Source organism: Tursiops truncatus, chromosome 13, assembly GCF_011762595.2.
Source record: "Tursiops truncatus isolate mTurTru1 chromosome 13, mTurTru1.mat.Y, whole genome shotgun sequence".
NCBI lineage: Eukaryota > Metazoa > Chordata > Mammalia > Artiodactyla > Delphinidae > Tursiops > Tursiops truncatus.
This window is the reverse complement of record NC_047046.1, coordinates 15,287,080-15,308,109: the sequence shown is the minus strand read 5'-3', so window position 1 is coordinate 15,308,109 and position 21,030 is coordinate 15,287,080. Positions and strand designations below refer to the sequence as shown.

The following is a 21,030-nucleotide window of genomic DNA, read 5'->3' as shown; positions in this document are numbered from 1 at the left end:
TTAAGTCACCGTGATAGATGTGTAGTATTGCTATCAGTTTAAAAGACATTTTGGTCCCGCTTTTAAATTGGAGTATAGTTGATTTGCAATGTTGTGTTACTTTCTGCTGTACAGCAAAGTGAATCAGTTATACATATACATATATCCACTCTTTTTTAGATTCTTTTCCCATATAGGTCATTACAGAGTATTGAGTAGAGTTCCTGTGCTATACAGTAGGTCCTTGTTAGTTATCTATTTTATATATAGTAGTGTGTATATGTCAACCCCAATCTCCCAATTCGTCCCTCCCCTCCTTTCCCACCTGGTAACCGTAAGATTGTTTTCTACAACTGAAACTCTATTTCTGTTTTGTAAATAAGTTCATTTGTACCATTTTTTTACTTTCCACATGTAAGTGATATAATACGATATTTGTCCTTCTCTGCCTGACTTACTTCACTCAGTACGACAATCTCTAGGTCCATCCATGTTGCTGCAAAAGGCGTTGTTTTGTTTTTTTGGTCCCACTTTTAAACATGAATTTCTCCTTCAGGCAAATTCATTATATTTAATTTTGTGTCAGCTTAGATTCTCGCTATCAAATTGAGCCTGTCCTCTTCTGCTATTCACACAGGTTACAGGGAGGGGGAAGGTTTTTGTTTTCATTGTGCTTGGCTAATGCAGCTCTTAGCGTTTCCAAGGAAGGAGTGCCATGAAAATTTATTCTAGCCCAGAGCTTGAGTAAGATTTACCTTCAATTAGCCAGCAGTGTATGTTGACCTATTCAAAGTAAACAGTCATAATTCAGGTTACATTAAGTTAAAAACATATTTAAATACATATTTGGATTATTAAAGATAATTGAATATATCCAGGGCTCCATGCATAAGTATCATTCTCATATTTTCTTAAAGGACAAATGTAGAGAAAGAAAGAAAATTTTTTCTTCCCGAGAATTATGTCTACAGTCTATAGCAATGATTCCCAACTGGGGCACAAAGTGGAGGGTGTCAAGGCTATCAGGATTACATGGTAGGGGTGTTCATTACATATGCACAGATACTCCTCCCCCAGGATTTGGATCTTTCCACAGGGAAATGTGTGCCCCTTCCTTCAGTAGAGAATTATTGCCATGTGCATTGCTGAGGGGAAGCGGGTTGTATCTACTGGCCGTATTGGGGCAGAAAGAAGTTCTCTAATAGTGTAATTCAGTGCAGGGCTGGCAAAGAGAACAATAGGACAACAGTGACTGTGACTCTCCCATAGCAACTTCTATCAATTGGCCATGCCTGCTGGCAGAGCTGCATAGAAAAAGGTAGAGGTCTTTTCAGGCTTAGAAGGAAGAGGGCAGTAGTTGATTGATGATACCTGCCATGGGCAGCAGCCAGGCGACTTGCAGATCTGTACCATGCATTTGCTATCCTTGAAATAAGAATCTCCCAAAGGTATTTGGTTTCATTCTTTACACAGAATTTATGATTCTTCTTGATGCTGGTAGGTTTTTGTCTTGGAGATGGTTCCCTAAGGCTGGAGATAAATTTGTAATGGCCTATCTCAATGGTTCTCACACGGAGGTGATTTTGTCCACCAGGGGTGATTTGGCAATGTCATTTTTGGTTGTCATAACTGAAAGGATGTTACTGGCATCTGGTGGGTAGAGGGATGCTACTAACTTTTCTACAATGCACAAAACATTCCCCCCAAACAAAGAATTATCATCCCCAAATATCAGCAGAGCTGAGGTTAAGAAATCTGTTCTACCTCCCTTCTTATATCCAGTATTCCTGGTTTCCAGGGTAGGGCATTTCCTGTTTAGATGGCTGGGAACAGGCTGGTTGGGGTCTTTGGATTACACTAAAGTAAGCTCATTCTTGTGGAGATTGAATTTATAAACTCATGACCTGGTCTTCAGTAACATTATGTAGGGACAAAGGAGTTTTCGAAGAAAAGAGTGACCAGACCAAGATGAGAAGATATGCTGCCTTTGGGATTCCTGAGTACTTAGAATCTGTTCTTCGTGGGCACAGAGTAGGAACACTCAGGCAAAAACAGGGCTCCAGGTACAGTGAGCCCTTTCAGAGAAGACACTGTTATTTAACAATCCTCCGGCTCAAATCTTTGGTTGTACTTGGCTGTGAAGCAAATAACATAGGCATAGTTTTCTCAACACCATTTCTTCCACTGTCCATCTAACTACCCTGATTTCCTCAAATCTGCCTTCATTCTGCCTTTCTCTGGTCCATTCTCCACATGGCAGCCATGTGAGAACATGACCTTCCTCAGCCCCAGCCCTACTTAAAACCTTTATGTGACTTCCCATTGCTTTTAGAATAAATTTCAAATATTTAATAACATGAGAGGTAGTAGAGTGTAGTGGTTGGGAGCCTGGGCTTGAATCCCAGCTCTGCCATTCTCTTGTTGTGTGACTTTGGGCAAGATACGTAACCTCTCTGTGCCTTAATTTTTTCATATATAAGATGGAGATTCTTATGCCTCCTCCATAATCCCTTATTAGCTCAATGCACACTGGCCCAGCTTCCAACTGCCAGTTCCTTCATTTCTTAACCTGACGTCTCTGGCTACCAGGGCTCACTTTCCCACCCCTGCAACAGTCTAGTGCTGGGGAATTAATGCCGTCTGGGAGCAGCTTTCAAGTATTGACTCTAGGGAGTTGGGTATACCCACCCCAGCTCCCTCACCTCTTCGACTGGATAGTTGAGGCATGTGCTCTACACTGACTCCTAGATTGTCCTGGCAGGATTATGCTCTGGTGGATGATTTGACAATGGGCCCTTTATTGGATGCCTTCCTTTTCCTGTCTCACTTCCCCATTTCTCTAGCAGTGTTTCCTGGGATTGCCTCCTAAAAAATACCTCAGGATCTACTTCTGGAGGAACACAGGCTAGGACACTTACTGCTTCTAGAACACTATTTATGCCCTGAGAATAGCATGCACTGCACTCTGTGTAATAGCCGTCTAATTGTCTCCCCCACTAAATTGAAAACTCCGTAAGGGCAGGGACCATCTCTGTCTTGTTCATATCTGTCTTGTTTACCATTGTAGCACCAGCATGTTGCACATATTCAATAAAGATTTGTGGAATGAATGAATGGCTAACAGCCTCTCTGGGATCAGCTAGTCTGCATGCAATAATGGCATACAATTAATTAGGGCTGATACACTGTGACTATTGGGTAGGAGATTATCACAGGAAAGATGGGAGCAGCTGACCAATCTAAGTTTTTATGTTTTATTACAGAATTGTCCATCTTGTCCTAATAGGAACCAAGTTAGATGCTGCTCCAGAACTTCATGGAAACAGCAGCCTCAGCCTCTGTGTAACTTGAATTTAGCGCTTCCCTGGTGCCAGTGGAATGGGAATGTTTTGTCATCCTGTTTACTAAATCTTACCACTACCTTGTTTTCCTTTCTTTATTCATTATTTTCCCCCTCATGTATCACCTGCATTCTGTCCTGAAGCATCTTCTCTTTGAACCAGCAGCTTTTCCCCTTCCTTCCTTCTCCTCATTGCACCAACAGACCAAGAAGAAAAGAAATGTCACAATGACTGTCCCCACAACATATTTCAGGTTCATTCTGCACTCAGGTTGTTTCTTGAATCTCTTTGCAGTAGCAGAGAAACAGATTGAAGTTTAAGATTGACCACCATCTTCCTGATTGGTAAGGAGATGGGTGTGTGTGTGCATGTGTTCAGAGATTTCTGGAGGGAGTGATTAAACCATGCAAAATTCAATTTCAGACTCAAAGTTTTCAATGTGAGTTAATCAGTCCAGACATTGGAACATAATGATGAATGACATGGGGCCAATAGGTCTGAGATATCAGATTTTGGCAGGCAGGTGATATCTCCTATATGTTTGGGGCTGTATAATTTCTTCGTTCTATAAATATTAGTGGCTAACACTGAATTAAAAGAACAGAATTTTCCTTCCAGCTGTGATGAAGTTCTATGATACATGAGAGACAGTAAACTATAGTTTTAGTATCAGTTAGCTATTGCTATATAACAAACAACCTAAAAATCTCAGTGGCACACAACATACATTTAGTTTTTGCTCACAGATTTGCAGGTAGGTTGGAGTAGCTCTATTCCACGTGTCTCTTATCCTCCTCTTGTGGCTAGCAAGCCGGCCAAGGCATGGTCTTTTCTTAGTAATGGTAGAATTTCAAGAGAGCAAGCCCAACTGTCCAACACATTCCAAGCCTACGCTTCTGTCATATCTGTATGCATCAAGTTGGCAAAATCAAGTCACTTGGCGAAGCCCAAAGTCAAGGGGCAGGGAAATACAGTCTATCTTTTGTGGGAGGAACTGCAAAGTTACATGGCCAAGGGCATGGATCCAGGAAACAGTGAAGAGTTTAATCTATTTCAGTATGTAGAGCTGGTGTTACAGAGTTAGGTAGACAGCCCTGGATTTAAGCCCCATCGGTGCTCTACCATTGACTAATTATGACTTGAGCAAATGACTTAACCTCTTTAAACTTTGATTTCTCATCCGTCTGACAAATAGGTATAATAAGATATCCATACCTTGGTTTTGTTTCGAGGATTAAATGAAATGATACACATAAGCCACTTATCAGAGTTTCTGGCGTGTGGCAAATGCTCAGTAAATTGTAGCTGGAAACAAAAGTTCTAAAAGGTAGAATAAACTCTTCTCGGAGTGTGAATATGAACTAGACATCTACTCTTGAGATTTGCCACCATGAAAATTACTGCTTCATTGCTCTTCCTGGGACTTCAGTGGCCTGGAGGAGTCTGTGAATCTCCAACGATGCCTGGCATGGGTCACAGTGGATGATCTTAACAGATCTGACCCTTGGAAACAGGAAGAGTGTTCAGCTTTCAATTGATCAGCAGGAAAACAAACAACAGCGTTCACTTAGGATAGCAGTATTTCAGGGGAGCAAACAGATGGAAGGCCAGATTGTGTCTATACCACACTCCAGGAATATATTAGAAAACATTAATGTATTTGTTCAAGTTAAATATACTAAACTTGTTGGGCTAACAATTGTAAGCAAAATAATATCCTTTTATAAAAATATTAAAGTAGGCTGCTGTGCTTCTATAGCTTTTGCAGTGTAAATGAATAATAAGATTAGATAATGATTTTTTTTCTAATGGTGGTCTACTTTATTTAGATATTCTAAGTCATGGGCAAGAGCTGCTAATCTCAGTAATGCATACTTATGGAACCCACCATAGCCACGGTAATTGCGTTCGCAATATGGCCACTTTAGATGTTGTAATCCCAAGTTACACATGACCTAATGAAATGAAGATGATAAGGCAGCTGGGAAGTGGAGCTTTTAATGCTTCTTATCCAAGAGTTTATGTCTCCAATTTTCATGCATTTCCCAGTTCCATTACCAAAAGAAAAGAAAAAAAAAAGCTCTTTTTCAGTAGAGTTGAAACAGATTTTTCAAAACAGTGAAATTCCTTCCTCCAAACGCTTCTGAGGGAAAATCTGTCTGCACCTGTGATGATTTGATGAATGGACTCTAAAAGTGCTATAACATGTCAGGGCTGGAAGGGCCCAGAGAAATCTTCCTTTCCCGCACTCCCTGATTTATAGGCGAGAAGACTCCTTGGCTTGGAAATGGATTAGAGGCTGATTGGGAGAACTTTTGCCCATTAGACTTCTATTTTTCTGGCAAGCTCTCCTCCCTTCTCTTGAAAACTTGAAAGTCGGTCGTTGGAATCATCTCCATGAGAAAGGAATGCATAGCTTTTCAGAGATGGTGTCCTAACACTGTTCTGTAGGTAGGTCTGGGATTAAATGTGAATAGACCAAAAAGAAATTCTCACTCAAGAATAAAAAATTCAGCCCCTCCAAAGACTATATAAGTAAATGGTTTAATACAGTTAAAAATATGATTTCTGGCATTTGTACCTTCTAAGGAGTGCTTTGGAATACTAAGTTGGCTAAACTCCGTATCCATTCTCCACTTCTTAATCAGTAATAGACCTCTATAATGTTTGGGTATCAATATGTGCAGTTGAAAATATTATGCTCCTCAAGTTCACTTGTGGACAAGAGTGGCCAATGAAATATAAGTGCAGGTGTTGGGTGGCACTTCTGGGAAAATTCTCTAAAGGACGCTGAGCCAATTGGGAGATAGAAGTCCTTTGGCCATTTCCTTTTCTTCTGTTCTTCCTGTCTGGAATGTGGATGTTGTGACTGGGGCTCCAGCAGCCATTTTGTGACTATGGAGCAACCTTGAAGATGAAAGCCACATGATAAAGGGGGCAGAGAAGAAAGATAGGAGGAGCCCGGGTTTCTGCTGCTATAACAGCCCTGGGTTCTCAACCTCTGGACTCATTTTACACAAGAGATGAATAACCTTTATCTTTTTTGAGCCTTAATTATTTTTTGTATCTGTTAGTATGCAGCCAAATCTAATCTTAACTGATATAAAGTTATCAGTCAAATAATAAATAATAATAACTTATTCTAAAATAAATACAAATAAAACAAATAAATAAATTAAAAAGTTATCACTTAGATAATAAATGTCAAGGAGGAGTACTTATTAGATACCAAGAGAGGGACTGTAAGAATCCATGAGGAGAAGGGGGAGACAGAGAAGGAGAAATAGTAACTTTATATCATGTACCTAATCTCTCTTGTCTGACAGTCCTGTCACCTCTCTCTCTCTCTTCTCTTATCTATATTGCTCTTCCCATTTTATAGATGAGGAAACAGAGGCTCAGGGATATTAAGGGTTTGAAGTCATCAACCACGTTATTGTTGTTCACTTCCGTGCCTCAGTGCCTGGCACATAGTAGGAAAGCAGTACATATGTTTTGATGAATAAATGCATTTTCTGCTTTCAAGGGGCACTCTTTCCATGACCTCTTTGTACCACTGTCCTGACTTCTTAGAAAAGTGATGGAGAAGATGGGAGAAAGGAAAGGTGCTTTTCTGATGCTGAGTGGTAAAAAGAAGCCTCCATCAGCTTTCCCATGGTCATGTCCATTGTTGGATGAGGTGGTATGAGAAGTGGTAGACACCTGTTGATTGTGCATCCCTCCACACTTCCTCTAGTAATGATCCGTTGGTTTCCTCCTGGGGATGCTGCAGGTGACAGTGGCTCCATCCTCAGCTCAGGGGTGGGAAATTGCTTTAAGTGTGACCAATTAGAGGTTTGCATTCTGGCCACAGCAACTGATTCAGGGAGAGACATGGGATCAAATCAGAGCCACTGAGATGTGAAGACTCTTGAAATACATCTTTACTATGGAAATTTGTAGATCATCCCACGGTAGAAATAATAGTACAGAGAACCCCCACATGCCCATCATTCAGATTCAACAGTTATACAAGTTTGGCCACACTGGCTTCACCTATCCCTGATTTCTGTATTTTTGCTGAGGTTTCTTAAAGCAAACCCAGATATTTGCCATTTTCCCCCTGAGTATTTTAGATTGCATTTCTAAAATATAAAGGCATTTTCTTAGATGACTAATGTAATGAGACGTTAGCTGAATCCAGAGAACCGTAGGTATTTCTTTCCCATGGACTTGAACTTAGAGGGATGGAATCTTTATGATGTTGGAAGCATTCTGTGGAGTCAAGGAATAAAGCCAAGTAGCAAAGAAAGATTCTAAGGGTTAGAAAGAAAGAAAAGAGTCCTGATGACATGGTTTTGGTTCCTAGATCATACCTTACCTGAAGACCATACCAGTACATTAAATGAAACAGCAAAATTCTATATTTTTCTTAAGCTAGTTTGAAAAGGGTTTTCTGTTGTTTATGACCCAAAGAAGTCTTCATTGATTCAGAAAAATTTCCTCCTGGGATGATGGTTTCTTTCCCTACAATAGTTTGTCCTGAAGCCAGACCTTAGCCCAGTAGTTCAGTAAATGAAGACACATAGATACATAAAGTAGACCTACTATGGAAGAGGAAAACCAAAGTACTGCCTTTTCTCCTTTCAATTTATCTTCAAAGGTGGAAACCTTGATGTGGGTTTACTTTCAAATGCAGGCAAGATCCCCTCGAAGGTGGGGTGCTGTGTGTAGATTTTCCCTCTGTTCTAGAAGCAGAATTTTCCTTCTATGCTGGTAACATAAAATTGGAAGTAGCAAATCATGGCAGCAGGGGAATTTAGCACCAGCTTCCATCAGCTCCCAAGTCACCAGACTTGTGGAAGACCCTGCCACCACATCTGTGGGACAAAGTTAGCAGATCCCAGCTTTTAACTTCTTTCATGTTTTCATAACTTCTTGAACTCCTTTTGAAGCTTCTAGTTCTTTCCCCCCCAGTCTGTCCTTACGGCAGGAGTGAAATAAAACTGGTAATCATGGATGAGCATTGCGAATGCCCTGAATTTGCATGCAAATTTTTTGGGGTGCATATCCATATAAGAATTTTTTCTAGCAGTCATTACTTTGATTAGGAAACCAAAATGTTCTGAGACCCATAAAAGCTTAAGACCCAATGCCTTCTAGGTGGTTATTAACCATTAGACTGTTCCCAGGATTTAACCGTAAGAGAATTTCCCACCCACCTTGGGTGGAGTAGAGGAACACACTTGACTAGTTGCATTAATAGTCTGGGGTGGGGGCTAGTGAACTGCTCAGTTTATGACAACTTGCAATCTAGCTGGCTGTGGTCTCTTAAAATCAAGTTGAAAGACCTCCCTTTCAATTGCAATTCTGCTACTCACATCCTGTGTGAACATGGGGATGTTATTTAGCCTATCTGTGTGTTATGGGTTGAATTGTGTCTCCCCTTGCCTCCCAAATTCATAGGTTGAAGTCCTAACCCTTAGTACCTCAGAATGGGCCCTTATTTGGGGAGAGGGTCACTGCAGATGTAATTAGTTAAGTTGCGGTCATACTGGAGTAGGATGGGTCCCTTATCCAATTTGGCTGGTGTCCTTATAAAAAGGGAAAAAATTTGGACCCAGACACATACATGTGTGAACACAGAGGCGGAGACTGGAGTTATACAGCAGAAACCGAGGAACACCAAAGGTTGCTGGCAAACCACCAGAAGCTAGGGGAGAGGCACAGGACAGACTCTCCCTTACAGCCCTCAGAAGAAACCAACCCTGCCACCTTGATCTTGGACTTCTAGCCTCCTTAGCTGTGAGACAATAAATCACAATTGTTTAAGCCCCCCATCTGTTGTACTTTATTATGGCAGCCCTAGGAAGCTAATACACTGGGTGAGGCAGACACGAAGATGCATGATGAGATTTGCTTTCCAGCTGTAGGGAGTGTGGCCAGCAGACAGTCAGCCCTTCAGGGTCAGCCTCAGCTGCAGAGAGCCACCTTGCCTGAGGGCATGTCTTTCCTTGGGAAGTCAGCATTCAGCCTCTGAGCCAGGAGGGAGCATAAAGACCTGGCCATTTCAGCCCGATGTGGGATGACTCCCATGGACAGTATTTATCCCAGAGCTCTCCAGGGACTTGGCCAAGGCTTTGCCAGGCTGGCAACGCAGACTGACATCTCTCTCTGCCCAGTCCTGCTTCCTCCTTCCTCCTTTGACAAGTGTTGATCCCTAGTAAACATCTTGAACCCCAAACTCCATTTCAGTGCCTGCTTTTGGAGACCCCAACTTGTGACATGGGGCTTCAGTTTTCCCATCTGCATCCCCTGAAAATCCCTGGCACGGCCCTTCGCTGATGTTGGTGGAAGCTGAATCTCTGGCCATTCATTCCCTTCTCTACGCCACCCAAGAAGGAGGTAAGAACCGTGAAAAGGGCTTCCAACCCCAAGGGAAGAACCTAGCAGGGAATGAGGCTGGCTGTTTGTTCCAGGGCTGGTTTACTGGGCATCTGGGGCCTTCAGTCAGTGTATTTACCAACTCCTGTAGGCTGCTACACTGCCCCCCACCCCCACCCCCCACCCCCGCCTGCTGGTGATAGGCTGAACAGGGAGGGCTTGGAGTACTTTGCTATGAAATTCTCTGCAGTTTCCTACAAGAAAGTAGTTGGGCAGTGTTCCAGAGTGATCTTGGCCTGTCATTAATCCTTTGTAAGAGTTCTGTGTTGGAGCTGGCTATATTTTGAGATGCTGAATATTGAGGATTGGGGAATACTAAAGTTTTCTTCACTTTGCGGGGGGGAAGGAAGTTCTAAATTCTCTTGTTCATTTAATTTTACGGTGCATTTGCATATGAGAGAGAGTGGGAGAGAAGGAGGGAGAAAGGGAGAGAGGGAGAAATTTCAAAGAGAGAGAGGAATATGTTAATACATACACGTGTAAGTTTCCATGTCTGTCTTTTTGAAGATTCAGTGACGGGACGTTAGGCAGTCAGAGAGTCAGGTAGTGACAGTCATTTTATCCGTCCCCCAATGCCTGCTGAAAACTGCCAATCAAGTACAAAATCTATGACCTGTTACGCAGCATTTGAACTTCAATAAATGTCCAGCTCTCTATTCCTATTAAATTTAGAGGAAATGCCTGTCTTTTAAAAGCATAATCACCTGTGGATGCATTTTAGCAACTTCATAGCAAACGGTGAATCAGGAAAAGATTTCTTGATTTCCTTTCTGCACATCTCTGCTCTGTTGAAGAGTGTCTCGACAGACTCTTGGCTTCTCCCAGTTGGTGTGGTTTGTGTGACCTCTCTCCCCTTCCCCCCTCCTAATTTAGCAGTCTCCATGATACCAGATGGAGGTATCATGTCATACCCATTTGGGGGATTTCTCCCTTGAAGATTTTCTAATTAAGTCTTTAGAAAAAATGACATTTCGTGAGGGAGAAGTTTTCTTTTGGTTCCAAAGACAGCAAGTATTTCAATAAAATTGGTACATCCCTTGTATTTTTTTCTCTCTCTTTCTCTTGCCCAGTGAGACGGTGGGGAAGAAAATCCATGAGGCAGCTACATATTTTGTGTGTTTACTTGATTGCTTTGACAGGTTTCCAGTGGGCTGTGAAAAGTCTCAAGCTCATTTCTCGGGTTCAGGCTTCAGTCAGATAAATAGGTTTGAATAAACATCCTTTTAAACTCTTTATCAGCTCAGCAGTGACTCCTTTCAAAATGACCTTTCGTGTTACCTGATTGGCATTCTTGGTTCGAGGTAGGTCCCACTGAGGCTCCTTAGGGCGACACTCAAGGGAAAACCTGGGTCTGGGGAGTCAGACGGCTGTGGTGCTTACCTTGGCTTATTTGTGAGATTGGGGCTTGATTTTGAGACTCAGTTTGGAGGTGGAGGATGGCAACATTCATTTCCAAAGATGTAGCACCTCAGACTTTGCAGTCCCACACACTTGGGCTTGCATCTCAGCTCAACTTTTGCTGGAGGTGTGACTGTTGCAAGCTTCATATTTCTCATCTGCAACATGGAGTGAGTAATTCCTGCCCCTAAGGTGGCAGTGAGAATGCAGTGAGTTCATGCAGGTACATGCTCTTAGCACAGTTAAATGGAGATGAGCTGGCAGGATGTTTATTAAGGAGACCTCTCGGGATCAACACCAGTGGAAGGGAGGGGACGCGAGCAGGAGAGAGCAGAGGGAAGTTGAAGTTGAAGCTGCAGCAGGGGCCCAATGATTGCTCCAGCTGAGCTCACAGAGAGCTCGGGAGCTAGAATGGCCAATGGGTCTGTATCCTGCACATCCATCAATCACTGGTGTGGGCCACCCTGGGATGCCTGTGATCTCGGGCGAGGTGGCTCTGCAGCTTGGGTGGCACATCCTTCCTTGTAGGGGGATCGGGGGGGCACATCCCCATGTCCACCATAGCTCTCAGTAGATGTTGGCTGCTCTTGTTATTACTGGGTCTGTTACTAAAAAGCAATTTGACTTCTGAATGTTTTTCGCTTCTGTAAGATGCAGAGCACTGTCCTAGCTGAACACTATATTACAGTCATCAATTTAGTCACTTATGTAACAAATATGTATTGAGCGACTCCTACAATGTGCAAGCCACCACGCTGGGAGCTGGGACACCTCCACTTGCTTGTGTGCATCTCACATTAGAGATGAAGGTCTTATGTTCTGCAAGGTCAATTCATGTGATGCGTAGACCAGGATGATTCCATGCTACAGGGAAGGAAACAAACTTTTAACACATGTGTACACACACACACACACACACTCACACACACATAGGTGTGTCAATGAGTCCTCCAAGAAGCAGACACTGAGACAGAGTTAGGGGTACAAGAGGTTTACTGGGGGGTTAACGCCAGTGAAAGATAAACGGAGAGAAAGCTGGATAGGCATAGAGAGCCTCAGGCCATGATGCAGAGCTGCTCAAATATTGGCCAATCCAATGGGGGGCCCTGGAGTAAAGATCGCCCATTAGAGGGAACCCTATGTTGGACAGAAATGGCCAAGCCCTGGTACCCCTGCCATGCTCAGTCATTGGCTGGGGCTGCCTGAGAAGAAGGTGGCCTTGGCTTGAATGCTGCAGTCGATCCTGAAGTTTCTCAAAGTTGAAGGAAATACTTTCTTGAAGGAAAATCTGAGCAGCACATCTCCACGGCTGCCACATGAGGATTAGAGGAGGGCATATATGCACATAGCAGGTATGGCAGACACATAGAAGGACCTTGAGAATTTTTCCTTCCCTTGCACCTTTTTCTTTTGTGGTTATGGAACTTGCAACAAGGAATAGGAGAGTATGAAAGGTCATGCAGCGTTAGGTGGCTTGGTAAAGAGGATATCATCACTATAGAATCTATTGAGTGTTTATTACATGCCAACCACTGTACTGAGCAATTTACACACATGGTCGCCATGAATCCTTACACAACTCTTTGAATTAGAGATCTTATTATTCCCATTCTACAGATGAGGAACATGAGGACCACAGGAGATGTCACTTGCCCAAGTCATATGGTGAATGAATCCACCACACTCCTGAAATGGAAACTCTACTATTTGTGGCCCTGGCTGCCGCAGGGCAGAGATAAAGGCCTCAGGAAAATCACTCAAGGAGAACACAAGATCTGAGAGCACAGTATTGGTTATGTGGGCTGATGGCAAAAATGGCAAGCGGCCAGTTTGCTGGGAGGCTGTGGGGTCTCCGTGACCCCTGGTAGGCTGTAAATCTTGCCCCTTCCACTGTGACCCTAAAACCACTTTGCAGACACAGTTGATAGAAAGGAAGGGAAAAGGCATGGAGAGTGTTGAGGACAGACAGAACCGTAGAAACTTCTTTGTGTCTGTGTGTGAGCCGCTAAGGAGAACTCAAATTAGACTTTCTTACCTCCCTCATTAAGGGAGCAGGAAAAAGTCTCTTCCAGATAAAAATGGCTGGAAATGCTCGGGCTGGGGGCTGGGATGGGGGCAGGGGTTGGAAGTCTGCTGTGCTCTTTCCTGTTAGAGTCAGGATTTCCCAGGCGGGGCAAGCATTGTCACTGCCGTGTCCACAAAGGCTGATGGCGTTTTGAATATGTGCCTGGCAGAGTCTGGGACGGAGAACAACACTTTGTGGTTGGGCCTGCTGGAGATTAGATGCCCAGAATTAGGATTAACTACAGGCTGGGGCAGAGAAGGTGTGGGGAACCGGCCTGGCTTCATGGCCTCTTACCCCTGGCTTTGCTCATCCTCCCTTAATTTTTCATACAATATTATCATTCAGTTCTGACCTGCCTATTGTCTACCCTGTTCAAGTACCTTAAACGGCTCCCCACTGTTTATAGGATGAAATTCAAACTACTTAGTTGGGCCCATTGGAATCCAGCCCTACCCTACTTTATTACTCATACTGAGTTGCTCCCATTCTCTGAACATGCCTTGCCCTTTACTTGCCTCTTTGATTTTGGATAGGCTGTTCCCTCTGCCTAGAATGCCCTTTTCCCTCCTTTTTTACCTAATAAACTCCTACACATCCTTCAAAGCCCATCTCAAATTCACCATGACTTCGACTCCTTTAGCCTAGGGTTTTCCAACCTTAGCACATTTTGGGATGGACATTTCTTTGTTGTGGGGGCTATCCTGGGCATTGTGGGGTGCTGAGAAGCATCCCTGGCCTCTACACACTAGATACATCTACTTCTACCAGTTGTGATAACTAAAAATGATTCCAGACATTGCCCAGTGTCCCCTGGGGGGCGAAATCACCCCTGTTTGAGAACATTGCTTAACCAGTGTTAGCTGCTGCTTCTGTGTTTACATGGCACCTTGTCCAAGGACCTTATCTCACTGAGCTCTAATTATTTGCTTATCTGTCTACCCCCTTACCAGACTAAAAGCTCCTTCAAGCTGGGGACTTTGTTTTATCCACTTTGGTGGCCTCAGCTCCTTGTACTGGGCCTGGCACATAGTAAGTGCTGCATGAATATTTGTTGAACACACAAAGAAATGTGACATGGAGTTGGGGGACAGAAGATATCTATACACATGTTTTTCCATAAAGCCAAGGACAATTAATTACCCTTGCTATGATAATAGTAACCACCTCATGGAGTTGTATGGGTTGAATGACTTAAAAAATTTAAAGCTCTCAGGATAAGACCCGATATATAGTAGGTGCTTAATGTATGTTAGCTTTTGTGGCTATTGTTATTTTTCTTAACTCTTCAGAGCTCTCTCTTTCAGAAAGGCTGGTCATTTGAGGGTCACTCATGGCATGGATAAGGTGGAAATGGTGGTGAGATTCCTTTTGAGACTGGGCACATGTAAATTTAGGCTGGTTAAAAGGAAGTACTTCTTTATAAAGTGAGTTGTAAATAGATATTATGCCAAGAGATGATATGCAGACATCATGTTTAAGGGTGAGGTCTCTTGGCCAAACTAACTGGGCTGGTATATGAGACCATTACTTACTTAGCCTCAGTTTCCTCATCTGTAAAATAGGGATAACAATAGTGTGTACCTTGTAGGGTTGCTATGAAGGTGAAATGAATGAACTTATATAAAATGACACATAGGAATACTCTACAAGTCGTAACTGTCACTGTCATCATTATTATTATAATTTTTTGATATATTCTTGAATGATGGCTCCCAGGTAGATTTTCCCCTAAGAGAAGCTGGAATGTTTTGGGAATGTTTGGGAAGCATAGACATACCACTACTCCCCATTTCAATCCCAGGCAGACATGACTAGTTGATCGTAGTATCTCTGTGTGTCTTCTCTTCTTATAAGGACACCAGTCATTGGACTTAGGGCCACTCTAATCCCATATGATATCTTGCTAACCAATTACATCTGCAAAGACTCTATTTCCAAATAAGATCACATTCAGAAGCTCCAGGTGATCATTCATGTGGTGGAGGGGGATACGATTCACCATGGTACAGAGAGTAAGCATTTTAAAGATTATATTTTGAGTAGCACTGTTTTAGATGGTTCCTCCCTTCTGACTCAACTGCATGAGGGTGGAGGGGGCAAGGAGAGGCCCCCGTGGAAGGTGAGTGGTGGTGACGTTTGGGGATCTACACTACCTCCAGCCCAATCAGAAAGAGCAGGTGACTCACCCCATCACAGCAGAGCAGTTCAGGCAGCTTCGTGCTGAATGTCCCCACCTCATACATTTCATTCTCTTAATGGTGCCTTGTGTTTCCCTGTTTCCCTTCTAAAGTAAACGCTCGCAACAGATCTGCAGGTTCTGGGAGTTGGGTTTCTTTGCTTTAGGTGTTTGGCTTTCTCTTTCCTTCCTAGTGAATAATTTTCTAAGGAAAGCAAAGGAGGGCCACAGCGTGAGGTAAATGCACTCACTAAGTAGACGAAGCCAGAATAAACAGAATTTACAGCATCCCTAGTTATTCTTTCCTGGGAGCTGGTTGTAACTGTTAGTCAGCTTGAGTAAGTCTGCTTGATAGCAGAGGGGTCTCTGAGAGAATGCCCAGGACAGCTCTGTAGACGTGACTGAGAAATGAATTTTTCTTCTCTGCCAGTCTTCTCCTCATGAGAGCCCCCCTGCCTGTAAATAAAATGATAATCCTGAGAGTAGGCTACATAATATTGATGGTAGTGGTGGTATAATTAGGTCCAATTTTTGGAATACTTGCTGTGAGCCAGGTGCTCTGTAAATTTTAAATCAACTTTGTGAGGTTGTGTATTTCTATTATCCATTTTCCAGAGGAGAAAACGGAGGCTCAGAGAGGTGAAAATATTTTTTTAAAGTCACACAAGGAGCTGTCCTTTGAGACGGGGTTGGAACGCATGACTCTGAGTGACTCCCTTGCGTCTATAGGGAGCATTGCTCAGAATCTAGGAGGGTCATCTGAGCCTCCCCTGTTTCCATGTGGGACTAAGGTGCTACCCTTAAGAAATTTAAAGTTGGCTGCTGTGTTCTTCCATGAAAGGAGCTGTGATTTACTGGGATGGTGCAGACCTGGGTCAAATTGTGGCTAAGGCACTTACTAGTGCTCCTGGTCCTGGGAGCTCATCCCTATGGGCTACATTTCCCAGACTTCCTTGTTAGCTGGCTTCCTGCTGGGTCTGGCCAATGGGAGGCATTGGCGTTACACTAAAATGTGGGAGGAGGGGAGAAACTAGGGTGTTTCTCCCCCTCCTCCTCTGCTTCCTTCAAGATTCCAGCTTCTGCCAGCTGAACCTATTCCCAGGGGCCTGGAAATACGACCTCCTCCCTCCATCCCTCTAGCCTAGGAGTAGAGCATCTTTCTGCTATCGCTAATCTCTGGGCAGCCTCACCATCCTTGCTCCCTCTTCACTCATGTAACCAATTTCCTGCGTTAAATTCTCTCTGTTGTAAATACCTAAAATCCTGACTGAGACACAAGCTAAGTAACTTCACTTCTCTGAGCCTTGGTTTCCCTATCTGTAAAATGGTAATAATAATAGTACCTACGATGTAATGCATTTGTGAGGATTAAATGAGATAATTTTAGTTAAACCTTTGGTTCAGTTTCTGGCATAAAATAAGAATGGTTTTCCCAGCTCGGAGACCCTAGGCAAGAGTTTCAGCAGTTTAAGCACAATTAATTCTATAGTTAGCCACAGAGCCTTATTTTGCTTTACTTTTCTGAAAAGCATTGGTTCTGGGTATACATATTAATGTCTCCAGAAAAACACATTCCAGTGACTAAGACTTGGGGTTTAATCTAATGTCTTTGCCCCTTTCTTTTTCTTCCCTTCTCCACCTCAAGGAGGGGGCAAGCCAGCAGCTTTTCTTACCACCATGCATAGACAGGTGGATACAGAGAAAATGCTGAACTTTCAGAATTTCTTGGGGCTCCTGAAAGCCTGCATGTCATCATGAAACATAAGCTCATCTCATAAATACGTCTTTCATAGAAGCTTCAGTTACTGATGCCAAGTGTCAACATATCAGATTGCTGGCTAATTTTAGCCTTCTCACTGACTGTCTCTATCTCACGGACGTGTAATTAACACCCCAGTTCAGCAGAGATTCAGACACATCTCTACTTTGCATTATGATTGTGAGGCCTTGACCATTAATGCTCAAGTTCGAAGTCTGAAAGTGCCACCTGCATGTACCATTTGGATGTCTCTTGTTCCTCCACACTTTGGGGGCTACTTGTCCCTTTAAAATCAAAATGAAAATGGCCCAAGCTCCCATCCCATGTATTGTGGGAAGCCCAATGCCTTCTTGGGTATATCTGAGAATTCTCAGAGGGCTTTTGTACTCTTGATCACTTCTTGTTTGGAGTTCTAAGTGGCTTCATGTGCCATGTGTCTTGCCGCCTGAAGCTGTTGTTTTCTCTTTGCTGTGCTTTGAACACACTCCCTCTCCTCTATGCCTTAAAGAATTACCAAAATAGGTGAGTTGTGTGTAATGGACTTTTTACTGAAGTTTTGAGCGTGTCTGAGCTGGACCAGAGCTCAAAACAGAATAGAAAACAGGTTGAAATAAAATGTTCAGTGTTGTACATTTCCTTAGCCTCTCCCACTACATGGACTTTCTCATCAATTGTCTTTCTTCCTGGGCTCCCACCTGCTGCCATGTTGCTAAAGTTCCTTGCTTCTTAATCTCTCTCTTCTCATTTTCTCTCATTTTGTTTTGCTTCTAGCCTCCAAACTCATGCTACTTTCGCACTGAAGGTGAAAAACGTCTTTCCTCCCACTGGAATTCCTCATAGGCATAGAGCTGTTTTTATTTAAAAAATTGTTCGAATGAGTGTTTGGGGGAGAGGATGAGCTTTCTGTCCACATGTTGCAGGACTTACTCCAAAGCTTTAAGGAGGATGTAGGAGGAAAGAGACAGGAGGAGGAGAAGAGGTGCCTCAGCAAGTCGGACAGAGGCATGGGGCACTTGAAGACCCAAGTGAGAGCCCAATAAATCTTTTTGTTACCGAATCTAAGCTCTTACTGCTAGCCACAGGACAGGCCAATAAGCTGAGAGACAAGGTATTGGGGCAAGGAATAGGGACTTTATTTGCAAAGCCAGGAGACTGAGAAGATGGAGGACTAGTGTCCCAAAGAACCATCTTACCCAATTTAGGATTCTTTTATACTAAAAGGGGAGGGGGTGTGGCTGGTGCAGACTTCTTGCTGCCAGCCAGACCCCAGAGGGGATGTGATAATCCTTTGTTCCTGTAGCTCTCCACATAGGTTTGGTCACAATGTTTCTATAAACCTTCAACAGGGCAAATGTTATTTTCTGTTATGCAACTTTTTATCTCTATATGAATGGAAGGTGTTATGCCTTTAAAGGTCAAGCCTAGGAGGCAGAGCCTTGAGAAAGGGCTATTATGTATATTTCAGGCTACAGGTAACATTCTTTTACTGACTGAGGAGACAAAGGTGCAGAGCCAGCACGATTAAGCACAGGCAGTGGAGCACAAAAGTTAGAGCTAAAGAATAGATGCAACATGGAGTCAGGTTTGTTCTTCTCTGTTATGTTTTGGGAGTGGTGATGTCTACAGTGACCCCCAACCACTGTTCATGTTGCTGTGATGTACACCTCTTCTTTGTGCCCCCTGTGGAATATTCAGTTAAAGATTACATTGTTAAGAAATTCTTGCTGTGGGTATATTCTTTTGAGGATTTGAAGAGGTGACAAGGATACCAATATAAAAAGTCTATAATGTTCATGTATTTGAGGAAGCATCTACAGCACCAGGAGCCAGGATGCTGAGAGGACTGTGAGGAAATTAGCCTCTGGGATGTGTGGAAATCTAGGGGTGAGAATGTTCTAGAATGTGCAGAAGTCTAGGGATGAACCTTTGGACTTCTTCAGAGTCTGTAACAGTCAGGGTTCCAGCAAGAAACAGTTGGCATTCTCAGACTGGGTTACTCAAGGAGCTATTTTAATTTAGGGCTATTTCCCAAACTGTGAGCAGAGTTGGAGAAATCATTAGGAAATAGTGCTGTATCCTGGGGGTTATCATCAGTGTGTGTGTGTGTGTGTGGGGGGTGTCATTATCCCTCCAGGTCTGAAGGAGGAAGTTGGGTTCTTTGTTGGGTAAATACCGCTCCTGACATCACAGTGCTGTGAGGAACAAGGGAGCTGTGGGGTGGCACGATGCATGCGTATTAGTTTCTTATGGCTGCTGTAACAAATTATCACAAATTTAGCGGCTTGAAACAATGCAGATTTATTATCTTAGAGTCATGCAGCCCAGAAGTCCAAAATGGGTCTCATGGGGCTAAAATCAAGGTGTTGGCAGGAAGCTCTAGGGGAGAATACATTTCCTGTCTTTTCCAGCTTCTACCCATATTCTCAGAGCCCACAGCCAACAGTCATATCTTTGCAACCTCTTGCTTTTGTCATTTCCTCTCCTACTTCCTCTTCTGGAGTCAAATCTCCCTCTGCCTCCCCCTTGCGATTACATTCAGGGCTCACCCGGACAATCCAGGATAAAGATGCAGGTCTGGGGACTGGTGAGATTTCATGGGGAGATGTGGGTGAGATTTCCTTCTGGTGTGCCTTCGTCAGCACTTTCTAATAATGGCACACACAAGCTTTCACACTCAGTCTTTGAGCCTGATTATCTTGGAAACTCCCACAGTGGCTAGCGCTGGCCTTGCACATAGTATGTGTTAATTAAATTTTTAGTGACTCAGACTGAACTTGGCAAAACCACTTGATCTTGACAGTTCTAGGCTTCAGTTTCCTCATTTGTAAAACAAAAGGATTACACTAGGGCACTACTAACTCTGTCTTTCTCAGTCATATATAGAACCTTGCTGCTTTGCTTGGAGGGCATTTCCCAGTGAGACCCACATTTGGAAGTTAGACTGAAACACTGAGGATCTCATCCAACTCTGAGATGTTTAGCTTTAGAGCTGCCTCTAATATCCTTATGCACCAGAGACTGTGCTCAGGCCTTGCAGTGGGTTACCTCATCAAACCTGCACAAAAATCCCATGAAGCCAGGTACCATCGGTAGTCTCATTTTAGAAATGAGGAAACCGAGGCTCAGAGAGTCAGGTGGCTTGCCCAAGATCGCATAGCCAGGGTATAATAGAGCTGGGATTTGAAGTTCCCCCCCACCCCTAAAACCAGCCCTTACCCTCTGCTTTAATGTTCAGATTCTTCTAGTTTTTTTTTAAACCACTAAATACCTCAGTGTGTATTGCAGGAAAAAGGGTGTTCTCTTACATAACCACAATTCAATTTTCAAAAGCCGGAAATTTAACATCTCTCTAACATTATTATCTAATCCACAATCCATTTTCAAATTTTGTCAACTGTCTCAGTAATATCTTTTCATTCTCTGTCCAGAATCCAATCTAGGATTCTGCATTACATTGAGTTTTCATGTCTTTTCAGCCTTCCCTATTCTGGAGTAACTCCTCGGCCCTCCTCTGTTTCTTGACCTTGACACCTTCAGAGCATTCAAGCCTGTTATTTTGTAGACTGTCCCTCAGTCTGGGCTTCCCTGATGCTTCACTGTTGTCAAGAGTCAGGCTGTGTACTTTCAGCAGGAATAATGCAGATGTGGTGCTGAATTCTCAGTGCATTGTATCGGGAGGTGCATGCTGTCGGCTTGTCCTGCTCCTGGTGAGGGTCACCTTGATCACTTGGTTAACATGGTCAACAGGTTTCTCCACTGTAAGGTTACTATTTTCCCCTTTGTAATCAATTAATAAGTCAATTGTGGGGAGATAACTTTGAGGCTATGTAAATCTCTTGCTATTCATCAATGTTTACCTCTTAGTTTTAGCATCCACTGAAGGTTTTCT

The 21,030-nt window shown here is 43.2% G+C and overlaps 1 protein-coding gene across 9 annotated transcripts in view; it reads left to right on the top strand.

Annotated features, from left to right (window-relative positions):
* RPH3A (rabphilin 3A) overlaps positions 1-21,030 on the top strand; it is a 285,353-nt gene that overhangs the window by 125,280 nt on the left and 139,043 nt on the right. Inside the window, exon 1 of one of the 9 annotated variants that reach the window (XM_073790162.1) lies at positions 9,559-9,704. The exons of the other annotated variants lie outside the window; for them this stretch is intronic. The gene's annotated coding sequence lies outside the window, so the exon portion shown is untranslated. Of the gene's footprint in view, positions 1-9,558; positions 9,705-21,030 lie in introns of those variants that run through there. 9 annotated transcript variants of the gene reach the window in all.